Source organism: Diceros bicornis, chromosome 2 (assembly GCF_020826845.1).
Source record: "Diceros bicornis minor isolate mBicDic1 chromosome 2, mDicBic1.mat.cur, whole genome shotgun sequence".
NCBI classification, from domain to species: domain Eukaryota; kingdom Metazoa; phylum Chordata; class Mammalia; order Perissodactyla; family Rhinocerotidae; genus Diceros; species Diceros bicornis.
The window spans coordinates 6,876,572-6,898,202 of NC_080741.1; the positions used below are offsets into that span (position 1 = coordinate 6,876,572).

The following is a 21,631-nucleotide window of genomic DNA, read 5'->3' on the forward strand; positions in this document are numbered from 1 at the left end:
AGCTGAGGCAAACTGCCTGCTGAATCAGAGGCTGGATCCGCAAACCCTTCATGTCACTGTGCCCCCTAAATTTAAAGGCCTTCGTCCTAGATCCTGGGTCCAGTGGGCTGAGTAGAGGCAAATGCACAGCCCGCAAGGGCAGGGAGGGGCAGGCAAAGAGAGGAACTGGCAGAGAGGGACAAACATAAGGGTCCATCCAAATTAAATCTGCAAATGCAAATTCCAAGACACATGAAAAAAACTAATGCCAAAAATGACAAAAAAATAAACAATTGGAAAGGAAATTCATTCATTTACTGTAGAACAGTCTGACAAAAACTTTAAAATAAATATGCTATGGATTTCCAAAGAAATAAGAGTATATAATGCTCTTATAAAAAGAATAAAAATTTATGAAACAAAACAGTCAAAAGGAATAATAAAAAGAAGATAAGAAAAAAAGTTTAAATTCCTGAAAACGAAAGATATAATTATTAAAATGAAAAAATAATGTAATATATGGGATAAACTTAAAACTGCTTGTGGTCAGAATGGAAATTAGTAAACTAAAATGTGGAACTGTAGAGAGTTAAAGATATAAAGAAATAAAGAGCAGCTAAGAAACATCATGGATTAAATTGAAATGCTCCAATATTGATCTAATAAGAGTTCCAGAACGGATTGGAGGAAATGGCAGAAAATCAGTATTTGGAAAGGTAATTACTGAAAACTTTCCAGAATCAAGCAATACAGGCAGAATAAAAAAAATAATAAATCCATATCTATAATGTATCCAATTATAGATACATTATAATTATACCTCAGATCCTCAACTATAAACAGATCATTTAAAAAATTGCCAGAGGGAAAAAAAAAATTTTTCTCACAAAGGAATGACATTTAAACTAACAGCAACAATTCTTTGCCATAATTATTTGGCATCAATTCATGCCAGGTTAGTGGAATTGTATCTTCTAACATAGAGGGAATGTATCAGTCAACATAGAGAATTTTATTCCTAACCAAATTCTCCTTTAAGAATAAGGAAACAAATGGTATTTGCAAACATATAAAAATAAATAAAGGCTATCACTCAAATAATTAGTAAAGGGTAGACTTCTGGAAAAATAAAAGTAAACACAGATGAAAGATGTTAAATACACAAAAAGATAGTGTGTACTAACATTGACAAAATATATCTGACACATTAAATACTAACTATTGAAAGTAACATTAAACCATTTTTTGTTTGATTAAAAGAAGCAAAACTACAACTCTGAATGACAATAATGTGATAGGGGTAGATGTTGTTAAATGGGAATGTAAGGCATGCTAAAAGACTTATTGTGGTTGGAAGGATAGAAAACGATTGAATATAGATATCCATGCATCTTAAAAATCTAGAAGTAATCCCCAAAAATATATAAATAAAAGTCTATAGCTTCCCAATCAGTATGTAAAAAAGAAATATACACATGCTATAGTATATTATATATGATATATTTATATATATTTAATATTTATATATATTCCCATATATACTAAAAAAAATAAATAAATAAAATAACACAAAATAAAATGACAAGAATCACTCCAAATCTGTCAGTAATTACATTAAAGTTAAATAGGTAAAACTGTTCTATTACAGAGATTATCAATTTGTAAAGAAAAAAGGAAAGTAAAATATACTACGTTGTGCTTATAAGAAACATTCATAAAGCAAAATTACATGGAAAGGTTGAGTATAAAGTGATAGAAAAAGATACACCTTGCAAATTATTAACCACAAAGTAGTATAGCAATATTAATACCTATCAGATAGAAATTAAATGAGAGCATTAAGAGAAATAAAAATTACATATTGATTAAAAGACAAAAACAATCATCATGAACTTATATGCACTTAATAATATAGCTTCAAAATATATAAGGCAATAACTGACAGAAGTACAAAGAGAAATGGACTAGTCTTCACTCATAGTGGATTATTTTAACACACTTAGCAGAAACTGATAGATCAAGCAAATTAGTAAGGATATGGAGATTCAGGGGGTTGACAACATGGGCTATTTTAATAATCCCCTAACTGGTCTTCCTGCTCCACTCTTGACTTCTTTGTGGCAATATTACATTATTTAACTTACTGGCTCTGTATGCTATGTTATGCTATCCAAGAGGTAAAGTGTTCCTCATTGTTCTATTTTTTTCTTTCAAAATATTTTTAGCATTTACATTTTCCCTTTCAACTCTAAAATTTGTCCTTCAAGTTCCAAAAATTAAACATCTTCTTACAAACTTTGAGAAATGCATTGAATTTATAGATTAATTCATGGAGAATTGACATTTTCTACAACATTAAATCTTTCTATCCAGGAGGAGTATACCTCTGCGTTTAGTTGGGTCCACTTTAATATTCTCAGCAAAGCTGTATAATTGTCTTCATATCTTTATTGTTCTGTCTAGAAGAAGAGTATTATATGTAAAAGCTGCTAGTAGTTAAAGTACGACATGGCAATCTACTTCAGTGTGTCACTATGAGTAATAGTGCTCTAAACAGGATTCATCCAGTTTTTTCAGGTAGGTACACTATGAGGTTATCCTTATGACTGTCAGTCTTTTATTCATTATCATTCATTTAATCATTGAAGAAGTATTTATTTGGGACATAATTCACACTCTGGCTGAGCCCTGGAATGTAAATAAAAAATTAACTATTATCTCTACCTTCAAAAGGCTTACAAATCTCAGAGTAAGAAAAAAGAATAAATTAGTAGATCCAAAGTGAGAAAGAAAATATAAGAAAAAGATACCATAGGAAGGATAGAAAGAGGAGAAAGAAAAGGAAACCACAGACTGTATGTTATGGACCCAAAAGCAACTCCTAGATTTCTTTCTCAGTCTACATCCATGCAATTCATTAAGGGCTACACAATAAATTTAAATATGTAGATAAAATAATTTTATTAGCAAGCGCATACTTAAAAGTACTTTGATAAACTGAGGAAGATCAAATTCTGAACCTAATTTTTAAATTAAAGGACACTATCATGTCTTACCTCCAAATACTTTTTTGCAGATATTTGAATTGTTTATTTTTAGTGTAATATAGTTGAATGTGGATTGTTTTGTGGTCAGTTCACTGGCTTAGCCTTTAAAATTTACGTATCTATCAGGCATCTGATTTACTGGGATAATGATAATCTACCCTAAAATGAAAGTATTTGTTGACATTTTAAAATGGCTTATTGCTAAAATGCTACCTAGGACTTTTAAAAATCAAATTCTGCAAAAAGCAGCTTGAAGTAGAGGAACAAAAATAATTTATATTACTCAAAAAGATATTTTTCATTTAATGCCTAGGGTAAACTAACTGAAAATCTTAAATTATACCGCTTTCCTGTAGAGTACGAAAGGGGATTATAACATGAAAAACAATCTCTTAAATCTAAATACTCCATACCTTTCTTACTCACACTTCCACTGTCATCTCTTCATATCAGGTGATATTTAGTCTGTGTTAATGGATTAGGGTCCACTGATCTCAGTTGAAAAATATGAGTCACTCTTGTTGATCACGGTGTACTATTGCCAAAGCCGCCTTCTTTGCTTGCAAAGTATGATTCTATTGAAGTCCATCCCAAATAATCATCTGTCAAAACAAGGCTATGTGGTCTTAAACTTGAAGCACATTTTCTAACCAGCTGAACTAACTATTTTATTTAACTTTTACTTAAGAGCAATGCTACATGCTGTGACATTTTTTAGTGGAAAAAAATTTGTTTTCAAATGGAATATAGTAAAGGTTTATTTGACCAGATGCTGCCCGTTCATCACAAGGATGGCAATTTTTGCCCAAGATTCACCACCACATTCAAAAATCTGTCTTACTGGGATTCTTTTGAGGTGTTTTGGATGAGAGTTTAAATCAGAACTATAATTCACTCATCCATTAAACAAACCTTTACTGAATGTGTTTAGTAAACCAGGCACCTTAATGGATTCTTGGGATTAAAAATGAAAAAAAAAAAAACCTTTGGTTCCCATCTTACATAGAATATTTCAGAGGTAATCTATGCAAAAATAATTACATAGTAGTGAGCTAAGTGCCAGTAGAGTTTAGTACAATGTGAATTTTTGAGAGATTAGAGTTTGGGAGGATATAGAGAGAGAAACAGGAAACTGTTGGTGAAAATTTAAGTTGATTTTCAAAGGAGTGGGTCGAGCCCTGGGTTTATGAAATGGCGGTGTCAGAGTCAGATGCACTGAGTTGACCTCCTGGCTTCTCTACGTTCTAGCCGTGTGACTCTGGCCATGTTATTTAACTCATCAGTAAAACGAAACTAATAATGTCTACCTCATCAGATTGTGTGAGGCTTAAATTAAATAATGAAGGGAAAGTGGTTGGTGTAGTGCCCGGCACAGTAAACGTTTGACAAAGATTAGCTGAAATTATTATTGCTCCCAGGAGAGGGAAATATGATTGTGGCCGCTTAGGCTACACATGAAAAAGTGGTGGGAGGTGGAGGCTGGGCCAGAGTATAAAAAGCCATTTGTGTCATGACACGAAGCTGCTCAATTAATCAGCCTTGGAACTGCCTTACGGCTCGATATCTTACAATGTCAAGTAATGTCTATGTTGTTTAAGATAATTTTAGATTGTTTTATTGTGTATAGTTAAAGTGTTCCAACAGATTTACTTCCGCTTGTGACATGTGACACTTCCTTTCATCAGGAGCAAGAGGGGACCAAAGGTATAAAAAACGACAAGTTCTAAAGTGACCCTGCATGACCAGGGTGGTAGAGGGACTAGAATCCAGTCAGCAGGGATAGATTTTTTTCGTCATTGCTTCTGGGGAAGAAGAATGAAAGCTTCATCCAGGCAGAGTATCTCACAGAGGTTGGTCAATAAAACAGAATTTAGGAGCTTCCACTCCAGCAATAAACAAGTATATGAGATGCTATTTAGTCACAAATGGTGTTCAGTGCCATAAAGGAAGCCAAGAGGGGGTAGACGGTGGAACTACTTTGCATGGGGTATTTGGGAAGGGCCTCCTAGAAACAAGACATTTAATCTGAGCCTTAAAGTCAGCCACGAGAAGAACAGTGGGAAGAACATTCTAGACAGAACAATGGCATACATGAAGACCCTCCTAGAACTGAATGGAGACCAGTACAGCTGGAAGATTGTGGATGAGAAAGAGAGAAGCACAAAATTTCAGGGGAGAGGTAGGCAGGGGCCAGATCTTGTACCACTTGCAATTAATTTTCTGCATTTTACAAGTTGTTTAGAATTTGAAAGGATTCCTATCATAGTCAGAACACACACACATCTACCCAAGCATGTTAATTCCTTAAAACTACTCTCTCATTTTCTATGTGTTCCAGAAAAATAGTCAGGAGCAACTTTCAAAAGTTCAAGCCAACTAACTTTCCCTCTTGGTCTAATTTCCTTTTAATTCCAAAACTTTCCCTAAGACTTTTCTTTATCCACGATGTCTAAATAAGCCTAAAATCTCTTGAATAAGCAATAAATTGGCATGCTATGTCTTTTTTGGTATACTATTGTTGTAATTAGAAAAACTGATCAAAAAATTCAAACTCAGAGAATTGTGTTGTGTTGCTATTTGGGGATTAGACACTCAACTCCTCCCTTATTAGCATGCAGTTTGTGTTTTGGTTTTTTTTTGGGGGGCGGGGTGAGGAAGACTGGCCCTGAGCTAACATCTGTGGCAATCTTCCTCTATTTTGGTGGTTGGCGCCACTGCATGGCTTGATGAGTGGCGTAGGTCTGCACCTAGGATCCGAACCTGAGAGTCCCGGGCTGCCAGAACAGAGCATGCTGAACTTAACTGCCACACCACCAGGCCAGCCCCTGTAGTTCGTGTTTTCAAGTTTCAAGTTTCTATTGCTTACATCTTAACTAAATGTGATTAACTCTGTAAAACAAAATGTGTTTACTTCAAAAACCTGCCATTGGGTTTTTAAAGAGTAGGCACAGTTGCTTTCAGAGGAGAAAGTCATTATTCAAAATTCTCTAATAGCTTTCTCCAAGAAACTTTAATTTTTGAGAAACTCATTTTAAGATCAAGGGACTTAAAAATTCTTTATGAATTTTCTAGTGTACTCTTTTGATTTGGGTTTAGTGGATAATAAAAATGCAAAAATTTATAAATAAGAAGTTGCTATATAAATAATGCAATAATAATAACAAATAACTAATTAATATTTTTTTAATGTTACCTGTACCACATTTATGCAATTGAATGCAAAATATGATTATCTCTTTCTTAAAGATAAGGAAACTGATTTAGACAAGTAGTTTGCACTTGTCTAAATCATTAAATAACTTGCAAGGTTATTTAATGGTGTTTAAGGGAGCTATCTTTTTCAGGTGTCAGCCACCTCAAACCTCCTTCCCCTCAACCTCCAGGGCCATCTTCTACCCCGATGCTGTAATTCAGGCCATGTTGTTGTTTGTGGATGCTGCATTTCTTATTTAAAAACTTGTGTCTGTATGTTTTCTGGAAAAACATAAAAAATTATAAGCAAAGGTCATATCTAAATTTTAACATATAAGTATCTGGCCAGAGACTTTAGTATATTATAAAATTGCAAAGAGTCACAAACTCAGCAAAATAGTGTACCCTTGCAAGTTGTAAAGCATACTAATTTGATTTATTTTATGGTCTATACATTTGCTTAGAAAAGAGCCTAATAAAATAAAAATAAATATAAATCACATACTGACAGGTTTTTAGTATTTATTTGAAGGAGCTATTAAAATATTTCTTTTTTAAGGGCTATAAGCAAATACTTGTCATTAAATTAAAAATATTATACGAAAGCTTTTTTATTTAAAAACATGCTAAATATCTGCCATGAGATTGAGGAGGAATAGATTTTACTGGAGGAGAGGGATGGAGTTCTTAGAACTCATTGTGATTTAAAGATTAACACTTCCAAAGATGTAAAAGCTAAAAATTATTAACTGCTTCAATCATTCACTCAATAACCAACTGCATTTTCACTGATCTTGTTCTAGGCAGTGGATGGGGAAGGATGACAAGGCAAACATTGTCACTGGTTGCATTAGTGAGGGGTCAGTGCAGAAAATGGAAACCTCTGCTATTGGAAGCAGAAGAGGATTTAACAACTGGCTTAGATGCTCACAAAATCATGGGAGAAACTGGGGGAGCAGATTCTAATCTAGATGTTACAGGACACCATAGAATGGTCTCACTAGGGATGACTCCACTCAGAAAGGTGGGGCATGAGACGGTCACCCTGGAAGGACTGAGATCCAATTCATCAGTGTAGCTGTGAACTGGAGGCAGGAAGCCACCGGCGATTCTGCAACTACTACTTAACCTCTATGAGATGATGACTGGAGACCAGACCGCAGCTCTGCTGCACCTGCTTCTGGACATGCACAAAGCTGGAGAATGGACACTTGGACATTGCTGCAGAAAACCCTGTGTATTTACTACTTGCTTGACAGCAGGAAACTGCCAAAAGCAGTAGAAAGATGGATTCCATCTCACGTCCACACTTCACATGAGTGTATTTCACAGGCAGAATATAATTTATATGCAAACGGCTAGATACAAAGAAGCCTGTTAACTGTCTACCCCTGCAATGAAGGAGGCAACTAGAAGGTGCAGGTAGAGATGCCCACAGCCAAGGGCTCCCTTCACGGGAGGTTACATTTTAGCAGATAACTCAAATACACATATAAATATATAATGACAAATAATGGTAAGTGCACAAAGGTGAAGGAGAGAGTGCCTTGAGAGAGAATGTTAGGGCAGATCTAACTTAGATTGGAAGAAGGAGTGGTTTCGAAAATGCTCTGTGAGATTTCGTCATTTATACTGAGACCTGAGGATGCGTAGGGATTTGTGGGGTGGAGTGGGGAGGCAGAACAGCAAGTTCAAAGGCTCTGAGACACATGAACAGATGAGGCATTCAAGAAATTAAGTGAAGGCCAGTGGGTTGGAGAGAAAGTAAAACCCAGGTCTTGCGGCCCCCAGTCCCTGTGAGGGACTCTGCCATTGTGTGCTAAGTTCAAGGGGAAGTCTTCCGAAGGAGTTTACACAGGGGAAGTGACATGATCCAATTCACATTTCTAAAGGATCATTCTGGCTGCCATGTGAAGAACATACTGGAAGGAACAGGAGTAAATGTAGCAAGACTGGTTGGAGGTTATCGCTGAGGATGAGGCAAGAGGTGGTGACTTACAGTACTCGTGAGAATTCTAATTGGAGAGTCTACACAAGCAGGAAGAGTTAAAATTTGGGAGTTTAGTTGAGGTCTGTGTTGGAGATTACATTTAATAGGAATAGACCAAAAGATCGTATTGAAAAACCATGAAAGAGAATGAGATCAGATAGGGAGGAAAAAAAGAAGAGGATCTGGGACTCAGCATTGAGGAATGTCTACATTTAGAAATTGTCGGGGTCATGGTTCTTGACACCCAAGCTCTTTCAAAACTCTGTAGGCTTTTACCTAAAGTTCTATGAACCAATAACCACACGCAGTCTATTTGAGATAATTTTCAGTTCTGTATGTCTTTGCTTATCTCACCTACATAACTTTTCCTTTCTCTTTATTCCAAGGGGGTTTCCTTGAGGCTCTCTGGGCTTCTGTGAAGACCTCACTCCAGACTGGATATTTGTCCAGGCATTTCAACCAAATTGTTTCTTCAATCTTAATTTTTACCAAAGTCAAGAAGCAGTTGTTTTTTCCAAACCTGTAAGGCTTTGGATTTCCAGACTTTCTCTAGAATGTTTCATTTCTATTTGAAATTCAGCTAATTCTTCCATGAGCGCATCTCTTTCTCATAACACTTGACAAGCACAGCCAAAAGCCAACAACACTCACTACTAGCGTTCTCTTCTCTCTTTCCCTAGAGCTACAAGTTCATTTCGTACATGACTCTTCTCTCAAGCAGCCACGTGTGGCACTCTTTCTTCTTCTGACACTTTTTCTTTCCATGACTGAAGAGAGATATCATTCCCACAATCATTTCGTTGGCTTGAGTAAGTCATAGCCCGCCTAACTGCGAGGAGGTCGAGAAATGTCAAGGAGCAAATAGAATGTTTGGTGAGTCGTCCACACCTGTCATCCTTCCATTTATTTTAACATGGAATAAAACACCATGGACATAATTATGTTCCCTTAATATTAATTTTCAGATTCTTATGTTCTAATTATTATTAGTTATGATTGTATTATGCCACACTCATTAGCCTCTTGGAGAACAGGGATAACAAATGACATGTCGACTGGGACCCCAACTCCACTCTCTGAATTGTTTTGTTTACATAGTAGATCCTAGAGTGAAAAAGGATAAGAATTATGGAAGTATAACTTAATTTTAAGGAAAGGAAGGACAGAGAGGTATATATATTCCCTTACTAGACATAATTTCTTTCCCTAAAAGGAAACAGAAAATGAGTTACATATTTCTTCTTTGCCCTGTGTCATTGATTATTGTTCAAAATATGCACTCTTTCCCTCAGTTTTATGGCAGAGTGTTTCCCCATCCTTTGATTCTGGGTTTGATTATGTTTCTTGCTTTGGCCAATGGGGTATCAGTAGACATAACTCAAGTCAAAGCTTGGAAACTGCTTGTAAGATTGGGTTTGAGCTCTTGCGTAAAATACTTATTATTGCATGCACTGAGATCTTGTTATTAGCAGTTATACATTGCTTTTTGAATTAATATTGACCCATACACTCCAAAACTGTATGCATTTGGATAGACCGTGACTTTTTCATGACTGATGGAGAAGGTGCATGAAGTGTGACTTTTGGATGTGAATTAATCTGATCTTTCCTCTAAAGATCAGGTTTCTGATAAGGTGAGGTTTCAAGAGATGGAAGAATCCAGGTAACATGAATCTAGGTTGTGTGATTCTTTCAAAAATGAATTACTTGGGCTGGCCCCGTGGCTTAGTGGTTAAGTGCGTGTGCTCTGCTACTGGTGGCCCGGGTTCGGATCCTGGGCGCGCACGGACGCACCGCTTCTCCGGCCATGCTGAGGCCGCGTCCCATATACAGCAACTAGAAGGATGTGCAACTATGATGTATAACTATCTACTGGGGCTTTGGGGAAAAAAAAAAAGGAGAAAGATTGGCAATAGATGTTAGCTCAGAGCCGGTCTTCCTCAGCAAAAAGAGGAGGATTAGCATGGATGTTAGCTCAGGGCTGATCTTCCTCACCAAAAAAAAAAAAAAAAACCACAACATCAAAAGAAACAAAAATGAATTACTCATATGCAGTGTTTTTTCACTATTCTGTCAGTAAAATAATTCTTTATTACCTAACATGTATAAGCTTAGGTTTTGTTTTTTGTATATCTTAAAGCCTCAGAGCAAGAGTTTAACGTAAAATAAAATGCTAAGTACAAATTGAATTCTCTTCTCACTACTTACCTGCTACAGACTCTAGTTAGCTAATGATTTGCTTCATAACTTGGCTCTTTTTTCGGTCTTGCTAACTCTGGCCTCGCAGGTACTTTTTAACGTTCTTTAAAATAAAGGAGTGAAAAGCTTTCTCAGCTCATCCTAGCTAGTCTGAGCACTCTAAGACCTTCCTTCCCAGGGGACAGACTTCTAAATTCCTCCCAATCTAGGTCAGGCCAGACCATTCTTCTCTGCGTACTGGCATTTATTTTTCTCTACAGAAAAGGGTCAGACGTTCTCTGACTGCTGCACGTCTGCTGCTCCTTTTCGTTGTTAAACTAAATCTGTTGAAACAACCTGGAAGAGCTAATGGAATCCTCTCCCTGTAGAGTGGAATCTAAGACGGCGTCTGTAGCAGTCGCTGGAGGTGCTCGCCCGGCTCCCCCAGACTCGCACCTTTCCTGCACACACCCTCGGCTTCTGCCTATGCACACCTGCGACTCTCTCCCGGGGCTGCCTCTGGTGCTAGGAGCAAGCGGAGCTGCGTAGGGGGCAGGCAGAGCCGCCGGGGGTTACCCCCAGGGAGCAGCCTTCAGCAATGAGGTTTAGGAGATGGTAGATAAATAGCTTTCTCATCCTTCTGGTGGGACAACTCTGGGACGTGTTCTATTCTGTCTCCCAGAGTTCCTCAGGGACTCTCAGCAGCAACCTGCTCATTAATTACCGCACCTTGTATGACCTCCTTCCCTTATCTGTCTTATGCCTCTACAAACTCACGGGAGTTTTCCGGGATCACCTTCCAAAAATTACGTGCACCCAAATCCTTGTTATCAGGTCAGCATCTGGAGGAAGCCAATACAAGATAGTGCCTAAATTTTTAAAAAAGAAAAAAGTAAAAGAAAAGAAGGAAGGAAGGAGGAATAGAAGGAAGGAAGTTAAAAAAGAAATGTCAATTAATTACTTATTTAGGAAAAAAATTCAGCTCAATAAAATGAATGATCTAATTCTTATGCTTACTCATTTTCTAGAAAAAATTATGAAAGTAGACGCTGCTTTCAAAAATAGCACATATGAAGAGAATTATTGTAGTCTTTTGGCCTTTCTATCCCTTAGGAATGGAGCATAATGAAGAAAGTGCACGGGCTTTGGGATCAAGCGCCCCCTGCCTCCTTCAGCAGCCCTGTGGCCTGGAGCCTCCCCATCCGTTAAATGAGACAGTGTGAAGGAAGACGAAGTGCTGGGAGTTGGCTACGGCCATGCTCATGGCGTGCAGTAATCATCGGCTCCCTTCCCTTCAGCTGAATTTGTTATTTTTGTGTTCTGGTCTGGACTCCTTTGTGGAAGTTGATGGATCTAAAACAAAAACTGGATAAATGGCTCAACTGTCAGGCCTTCAGCGATGACAACTGACTCAAGCTATTCTCAAAGAGATTGGGATTGCATCACCATTTCTTAGAATTTTTTTCTTAATACTTGGGAGTCATAGAAATTTGTGAAATTTATCAGAAATTGAAAATATGTTTAACGGCTGTTTTAATTATCTTTATTAATGACTAAAAGAAAATATGAAATATTCTCTGAAGATTCCATATGCTTTTCTTATATCTTCTGTGTATGTGACATTCATTACTGTCAAAATTAATAATTTTTCAAATGCAGCCCCGAAGCTCCATTTGAATGAGTAGGTGATAAAATATATTCTGTTTTCTAGCACCATTTGCTGAAAGGAAAAGGTTTTAGCTACTAGTGTTTGGTTGTTAATGAGAAATCTTACCTCTATTCCAAAGTCTGGATAAGCAACTAACCATAGTAAAATTACATGCTTTTAAAAATTAGTAATTAAATTAACAAATAATGATTGATTATATCTTAGGAGTGAGAGATGTGCACTAAATGCTGTGGAGCACTACGTAAATCTTTTCTAGCGTTGCACTTCGCGGGTCACTCTACAGATTGCCCCGGGGGGAACCTGGGAGGCAGACCCGTCATATTGCTCCCGTTTTACAGATAAGGCAAGTCAAGCTCATAGCAAGTAAGTGACTTCTCCAGGACCTCAAAGCTAAACAGTGGTGGAGCTGGGACTTGAGTCTTCAGTCTAACACATTTGCCTCTTTGGCATGCCACTTTGTTAAGTTTCCACCAACATACTGAAGTACACTTCCAAAAGAATACGTAATCCCTTTCAGAGCCTAACACATTTCTTTATGGACTGCTCTTATTGCAATGAAGTAAGAAATCAAAATGTGGAGCTGGGTTATGGTATCTGATGACAACAGCCAGTTTTCTTTCACGGACATTAAAAATGTGTGCTTTTTTTAATGGGAGGCCTCGGGGGCTTGGTGACGTGTCTTCGCAGGCGGCTCTGGCTCCACTGTTCCTGGATTTACCCTCACAGCATCTGAAGCCAGATTAGCTTTCGCTCAGAGTAAGATTTCTTATCTCACTGGTTTTGTCTGTGAAAACTTTGCAGTGTGAAAATTAACAAAATTTCTCAAATTACCGTCAATGACTCAAATGTTTTCAGATGTCTCCTATGTGGTCTCACAGACTTCTGAGCACGTCTCTAAAAATTGCATCCTAATACTCATCTTTTTTTCCCCTTACATTCTCCTTTTAATAATCTGCGTTTCAGAGTTGAACCTATTGCACGTTCATTCCCAATGCTTCACCGCAAGAGAAAGTGTGCATAACAGCATCACGGTGAAGGAGGACGAGAAATGGAGCCCTGCCAAGGGCACCCATTCGGGCTGCGCCCTGTGCAAGGCGAGGGCACATTCAAGCCTCTTTATCTAGAGATCTGTCTGACACACGTCAGGCGGTGTCACTTGATCACAGTGGGATAAAAATGCACACCCAGGGCAAATCTGTAAACACCAGCTTAATCTGCACGGGAAGAGTCGCTGTCATCTCCTCTGACAGAAAAATCCTCCAGGACACATTCCAACAGTGACAGTCACCTCCATGGCTTAAAATCTTGTCGGATTTATTGCAGAACTGTAAGAAGTGTTACAAAGCTCCATTGGGGGGAAAAGAATGAATATTTTTGTAAAATTTTATTTCCTTAAAGGTAAATTAAGTCCTTATTTTACATTGTGATTGAAATAAAAAGTGTTATTACCCCAAGAGCTGCAGTGTCTTCAACATTATTACATAACTGCATCATTTTTATGTACTATTACATCTTCAAGCCATCTGACTACTACACATTTTAGCACTATCAGTCTAATAGAACAGGTTAAAGATGATCATCCCAATATTTAACTTAGTTTCTTAATTAATGTATGTCAGTACAAAAAACGCAAAATGATTTGGTACTATTTAGACAAAGATAGGAGCAGACTTATAGATACCTGGAAAACAGTTCTCAGATATTGGTAAAAATTAAACTGTATTAACTAATGAAATACAATTAACCCACAAAGTACAATTTTCTCCAAGTCTTAGAAATACAGCATGTGAATCTTCATAATACTAAATTTAATGAAAGACAAATAATCACCTACTCCTCTCCCCCCCTCACAGAAATCTAGAGAATCCTGACTTTTGAAATCCTACTTCTGTATAAAATGAGAATTCTTCCCTTTAGAGGTGGTGGGAGCGGAGTAGTGAAGAACTCCTCTGAAAATCTAACGAATGCTATGAGCTTTCTTTTCAGAAAAAAAAAATCATACACAGAAAATTTGGTATACAGTTTCAAAGAATTCACCAAGCCCCTAAAACCCTACTCTCCTGAGTTAAAAACCCCTAATGTACACATTCACATGAATGATTGGTTCCAAAAATGGCCAAAGTACTGTGGAGGGATAGACAATTCCCCAAGTCATTCTGAGCTGTCATCACAGCTGGAAAATGTGGACTTTAAATTTCCTCTTAATGCCCTACCTGAGTCCACCTGAGAATTGCTTAACTTTCGGCTTTACTTTCATTTAATTCAACATCCTGGCTAATTCTTGAGTAAACATATGTTTGACTATACATATATGGAGAGAAACATATTGAAAACATTAAGTGTAAAAAAACAGTCTACATTAGTTACTTCCATATATGTTCATTTGAATAAGGTGAAGCATCAAGAAAACTAGTTACCAGGAGCCTTATTTATCCAAGATGAATACCTGGAGATATTCCTTAGTATTAGTGTCAGCGTTTGCAAGAAAAAATTATCCCATTAAAATAGCCCTCATGAATAATTCAGAGAGTTCAATTTAATGGAGAAAGGGGGAGACAGAAACAGGTTATCAAATTTGTTGGAAACCCATGTTGCTGCACAGCATTTTTTTTTTACAAGCAGTCATAATGTAGGTTATTCTTTGTTCTGTATCTACATGAAGAAGTAGATCTCAATATTTAAATTTATTTTTGCCTTTAGTTTTCTGCTTTGTAGCATTTATAAACACTTTTTTAAAATAATATTTTCTGAAAGATGTGTTCTGAACTACGGATTCCTGATTATTATTCTTTTTTGTTATTGTTGATGAGAAATGTTTGTCAATGCTGAAATAGTAGCAGACTTAAAGGAAATAGACATGGGATGCCAAACTCTCTGCATGGTAAAGATGATCAGTAGGGTGATTGTAGGGTTTGCTGGTTGTTTACCTCCTGCATTGGTCAAAAAACAGAAGCCACTCTAGGAATGCCTCAAATGAAGGGTTTAGCACAGAGAACTGGGCTTACACAACATTTGGGAGAGTTGGGGAGGCACAGTTTGGGGAAGGGAGGCAGATAGATTAAGAAGAGAGAAAGACAGCAGCAGGACTGAGTAGTTCACCAAGGCTGAGAGTTTCTCTTCCTTTTGAACATTCCAGGGACCACTGTTCCTCATGTAGAGAAGCCTGATTGATACATGTAGGATGTTTCAGATTTGAAACTTAATAACCAAAGCTGTTTAAATTTTAACTATTAATCAACAAATGCCTTTCCTACTGTGTAGATAGCACAATATTATTTACTCTGGAAAAAAAGAAAAAATATATATCATGTAGCCTTCTTTCCTGTCTTTTGAGTGCCTACAATGTACCATATTAACCATCTTACACACGGTTTATAAAGACAAAACTGCAAATGGTAATAATTATGGACTAATAGTCACTAAGTTGCATAGTGCTGATAATTTTAATTACCTCCTCTTTTCCCTTATCCTCATCACTATCATCATCCATCATCGTCATCCTCATGATAGAAACATTAAGACTTCAGGGTGGGAGGAAACTGTGTAAACTGAAGTGGCAGAAAAGCTTTGTGGGAGAGAGAGCACTTCATTCAGCCCTTGGAGGGAGTCTTGCAGGGGTAGACATGGGAACAGTGGAACTGGCAGTGTTTAAGAGGGGCAGAAATGAGACAGGTTACGAGCTGGGTTCCCGAAGAAGCAGAACCTGGGAAGGAGATTAGTGTGCTGAGGGTTTCCCTAGGATGCTTTTGGAATCAGAACCTGGAGCAGAGAAAGGAAGGAAGCAAGTGTGGGTAGTGGGAGAAGTCAGGCTGAGAGGTAACGCAGTCCGACTAGAAGCTTCAGCCCACCCAGTGAGGCGCCATGAAGGTGGAACAGCCCCTCAGAGTTGTCTCACGTTGGGGCTAGGAGGCCAGTTCTTTACAAGCCCACTTCTGTCATTGGTGTGGGTTGCCCTGGGAAGGGGGCATGGCTTTGGGTAAGTTTTCTGTATTTAGTTGTGGCAAATTCTGAAGGGAGCTAAGATCTAAGAATCTGTCTGCCAGGAGCACTCACAGGATCTGGAAGAATAAGTCCTAGATTCCCAAAGGAAATCACAGGAAAGATACAATGGTCAAGTATTAGAACATTTCAGGTAGAAAGAATAGTACATGAGGGCAGACTTAGAAGTAAGAAGGAGCAGCACAATGAAAAGAAAAATCTGTGTGTGCACAAGGTATTTGTAGGTAGAATTAGGGCAAGTAGTTGGGCCAAGTTATGCAAGTGCATTAAAAGTTTGGCCAAATAACATACTAATATACAGAAAGTTCTTCTATCTGGCTTTGAAAGGAAAAGCCATGCATAAAGAGAATAAGTCTGCCAATGTTGTGTTATGGATGGATCAAGAGAAGAAAGTCTTCAGTCAAGTAGGGTGTGGAAGAAACTGGTAGCTGCTTCTTCAATACCTAGTGTCTTCTCTTTCTTTAGTAACTGGTTCCCTTTATAATAGAGGCTTTCCAAGAAGAAAGAGGTGATCAGTGAGATATAAACAAAAGTCAGGTAGGGCTTTGGGGAAAACTCTTTAAAGTGCTATCTTAATCCCTCCTCCCTCTTCCTGCTTGGAGCTCAGACATGATGGCTGGAGCTCCAGAACCACCCTTGGACCATGAGCAAAAGACCAGGAAGAATTGTGCAGACCTCAGCTTGGACACTCTTGAGCCACTGAACTAATGCCAGCTGTCCTCTCCTTCCAGATTTTTAATTAAGTGAAAAGAGATAATAATAAACTCTTGTGTGTTTAAGTCACCATAGTTGGATCTCTGATACCTGCAGCCAAATGCAGTTCCTACTGGTAACAATGGTTTAACAATAGACAGGACTTTCGATTAACGTATACTATTGAGAGAGAGTAAGGAATACATCTTTGTCCTCAAGGGGGCTACTATTGAGTTAAAAGATAAGACTTCTACCTTGAAATAATAATAAATATGATATAATATATAATTAAGCACCTATTTAATTTCATACTACAGATGCATCAAATAGGAGTTCAAAGAAGAGGGAAATAGTAGGGAGCCACTAAAAGTGAATGCAATGCAAGTGACTTTGAAGAGCTTGGGTGCAGCCTGGAATGAATTAGAGAGAAGCCTGGACATGAAGTGATCAGCCAAGAGACTACAACAGTAACCCAGAGGCGAGGTGGTAAGAGCCGGAATCATATTGTGCCAGTGAGAAGGTATGGGAAGGCATGGATTCAAGAGATATATTCGACTTTCAACTAGTGGGTAATTTTTACCTGTATGCCTAAAAAAACAAGACAAGAACCAATTGTGACCAACATCCTAGCACAAATTGTGTTCCTAGTCTGGGTAAGAGGCTGTCACAGCTCTCCACAGAGCCTTGAGGATAGAGTAAGCCTTCACTAAGAGAGTCCTCCTGAGAAGATGCTTAAATTTTCTTTAAAAATTGCTTAAGTTTTCTTTAGGCCCATCAATAAGATTTTATAGGTCTATTGATATAAAATTATAATTTTCTTGTTAAGTGTATCGTTAGTTTTTGTTGTTCTTAGTTTTATCCCATTGTGGTTAGGAATGAGCTCCAGAATTGGACCACTGGGGTTTTTGACTCCTGCCTTTTCTGAGTCCCGGTTCTACGACCTTGGACAAATTGCTAAACTCTACATGCCTCAGTTTCCTCGTATATAAAGTGAGAAGAACACTTTCTTCATTTGAGCATTAAATAAGTTAATACATATAAAGAATTTAGAATGCCCTGGAATACAAGTGTTCAATAAGTGTTATTATTATTCTTATTTTGAAGTTAGCTGGTTTCTATCTGGTTCAGTGGCGAATTAATGTATCATTTAATAGATAATGCTAATATGACATGCTGTCTGTCTGGAAGAAATAATTGTGTATAATAAGAAAAAGAGAAAGAAAGAAACCCTTCCTTCAAGTCTTTAATGCAGCTATCTCCTCCATAAGTTCAATTTTTCCAGATTTCTGGGCATGGGGCCCTCAGAGTCCTCTCTGCATCTTGGCTTCTGTTCACCAGCTACCATCCGTCAGGTAGCTCATTCTCACCAGGACAATGGCTTGGTTTTTCAGCATTGAGACATGGAAACATTGAGAGGTAGACCTCTCACAACAGTCCCCCAATCTATTTTCAAGTCATTTATCTTTTCTCAATCTTAATTTCCACTTCTGTAAAATGTGGGTCCAAATATATGCTGAATCTATCCCAGTTACTATCAAGAAGTTCAGAGGAACAGATATATTTAGGAGTGCTTTATCAAGTTGAACTGCTGTTCAAATGGACTTTATTTTCATCACCAGCATCATATTCTCCATTGTCCATCCTTCACATCCAGCAGAGTTAAATTATAACAATGTCACTTCTCTTTTAGGAGTTTGTCTAATAAAACCAATCTTGGGAGAAAAAATTGGAAATAGGCACGATATGTGCTGGAAACCTTCCCTCTCAGAATTCCCTCTAGTGCACAGTTGTCTGCTCTCCGATGCCCCTGCTCGGGAGCCTGCCTCTATCTTTCCACATGTGCTGCTTCTCTAGCATCAGTGGTCTTCTGGTAGAATCAGACTCCCAAGAAATCTTTCCACTTCATTTTCAAACAAATTAAATCCCTCCCTCAACGAACTGGACAAAAATCTAGCGATTTTGAAATATCTTGGGCCAGTATTCCATTTTGAGGTAGATCAAAAGATTTCAGATGAGAACACAGACTTCTGGCCTCTCCAGGCCTCCGATAATGCCTGATGTCTTCCGACTCTCCAGTAATCTGGAGGCCAGTTAGTTTCGTGGAGTTGCTAATCCCTGTCATGCTTAGCCCTCTAGCTCTCCAGTACACCTTCTGCTGGCATTTTCTCGACACCATGCTACTGTGTGCTCCTGGACCTGATAGCCTCCTTCTTCTGAGCCCTGTGAAACCCCAAACCCACTCTACACAGCTCATCTACTTCCTGAGGAGTTCCCTTCACCTCCCACCCTAAGTCAAATTTGCCTCTCTCCACAGGGCACTACTGCCCCAGCTTCCGTCGTGAGTGGACACCTGAGGTTGGCTTACTTCTGTCTATGGATCGACTTCCATTGCTTTCATCTACAGGGAAAATGTAACACCTTACAGAGATCACAGGTCACTTTTTTTGCACATGGGAATGTGGTGGTGGCTTTCTCTTTGACCCTCCTGCTACAAAAAACAATGTTCAGTTATACTCTACACAAGATGAAAAAATGTAATGATAAGAATATGGAAAAGAGAACTACAATATCAATGTTTTAAGTTTCCCGGCCAATGTCTATGAAAAATCAGTGCCTTATAATGTACTATACTATAGAGGTACTTGATAAAGTCTTTTCTCACATATTATCTCATTTATAAACTTAAAACTGTGAGGAGGAAGGGCAACTCTTAATTATTGTTAGTTTTTTAAAGAAGAAATTGTGACTCCAAGTGGCAGATGACACGCCTGAGTTTACCTGGCAGGTGAGAAATAACCCCTGGTAGGCACTGGTTATCTGATGCCTATTCAGTACCTCTCTCTACAGCGACAGGATTTCCCAGTTTAAAACATTAATTTTCATCATTTATATGCCATATGAATACGGTACTTTTTAAAAAATGCAGGTAATGTTATCATGTTATTAATTCATTATTTGTACTTTAAAAACACAGCCTTGCACCAGCTCTCTCTCTAATCTTACGCTTAAGTAAAATGACCCTCTAAGAATGGTTTTCCACATAGCAGAGCCCTCTGAGCTGTCAAGCCCAGATGCTTGTTCTCCGTTTAATGGAGAGGGCTTGCATGGGTGAAATGGTTTTATCCGAACCTAAACCCTTGCCATCAATAAGCGCCTGTGGCCTGAAGGCACAAAATGACAGAGTAATACTTTCACAATTAATTTCCTTAACTGGTCTTGCTGGTCTTTGGAGACTGGTCTCCTCTATGGGACATTGCTTCACAAGCAAAAAGAACATTTTTCAGTATTACAATCATTGCTAGGTTTCTTTAATCCCATGGGGTGAAGGAAATCCGTGTGAGCTGTGCAGCTCCATATGCCTGATTCAACACAGCCTCAGAGAAGGCTTTTCTTCACCAAATCTAAAGAAAAAATTTTTTGTTAAATAGCAGACCAAATCGCCTATCAGCAGAATGTAAGACGAAGGGAACTCACATTTTTTGAGGGCCTAAATACAATATTCCATCTTAATCTCCACAGTAGCCTTTTGAAGCTGGCTACTATTCTTCTCAATTTTTAGATTAATAAGTTGAGGCTCAAGAATTAAGTAACTTGAACAAGGCCATAGAAATAAAAAGTGACAGAATCTGTTAAATGCTGAATGCCAGGTTTTCCCCACTTTGCTACATAATTTTGTGAAAACTCTACATAGGAGTGTCTTCTCCAGAGCCATCATGTACTCGTTTTCACTGAGTACTCTAAAACCAATACAAATTCCTAATTTTTTTTGTGCGTGAGGAAAATCAGCCCTGAGCTAACGTCCATGCCCATCTTCCTCTTTTTCTTTCTTTTCTTTTCTTTTTTTTTTTTTTTTGCTGAGGAAGACTGGCCCTGGGCTAACATCTGTGCCCATCTTCCTCCTCTTTTTATATGAGATGCCACCACAGCATGGCTAGACAAGCGGTGCGTCGGTGCATGCCCAGGATCCAAACCCAGGCCACCAGCTGTGGAGTGCCCGTACTTAACCGCTATACCACGGAGCCGGCCCAAATTCCTAATTTTTAAACAACTTTACAACTTAAAACATTATTGCAGACCAGTCATTGTTTTTCATGTGCATTAAAAGGCTGATCTGTCCTGTCAACGAGTAGCGTGCACTTTTCTGTCTTGTTTTTTTCACTTAGCTTTTTTTAGAAGGCACACTATAAACAACATTCTAATCCAGAAAAGAAAGTCTACCTTGAATTTCTGCTTGGTACCAATCTATGTTGTAACATTACTGACAGTGTCACTTAATTTGCCTAGTTGCCTATGGTCTAAATGTAGGTAATTTACAAACCTTTAACAATTTTCAGCTTTGCTAAATGGTACAGAGAACTGCAATTACATTTAAAATGCACTGGCGCTCTATATAAGTAAAAAGCACCTACAAAGACATAATTACAATGTAATTGCCCACAAGTTCATGAAGTAAACATACATTATTAGAAGGCACTCATCTGTTCAATTTAAGTAACATTACAGCTAACATATTGCATAAATAGGGAGCCATTTTGTGACTAGTTACTGTAATAACAGGAGTTTAAATTAAAATGTGGTGCCTAAGTATACGTATTCTTAAGATCATTTCAGATATGTTATTCAATATCCAGTGGCTTGATTTTAACCTTTAAAAATTGCACTTTAAATATTATATTCATTTTATGGAAATATTTACAATCAATGTATAATGTCAGATCTGATTGAAAATTGGGTTCATGGAAAAAGCTTTACAAAAAGTTTTAACTCTGGAAAGAAATACAGAGATTCATATTTGCCATACATTTAGAAATATGATGCACATATAATAGGATAACGAATTAAGATCTAACACTGTACAGAACATACAAATCAGTAGCTTGAAGT

At 37.8% G+C, this 21,631-nt stretch overlaps 1 pseudogene; it reads left to right on the forward strand.

Annotated features, from left to right (window-relative positions):
• Window positions 1–5,108: 5,108 nt before the first annotated feature.
• The window catches only part of LOC131411406 (protein cornichon homolog 4-like), a 64,670-nt pseudogene continuing 48,147 nt past the window's right edge, over window positions 5,109–21,631 (forward strand).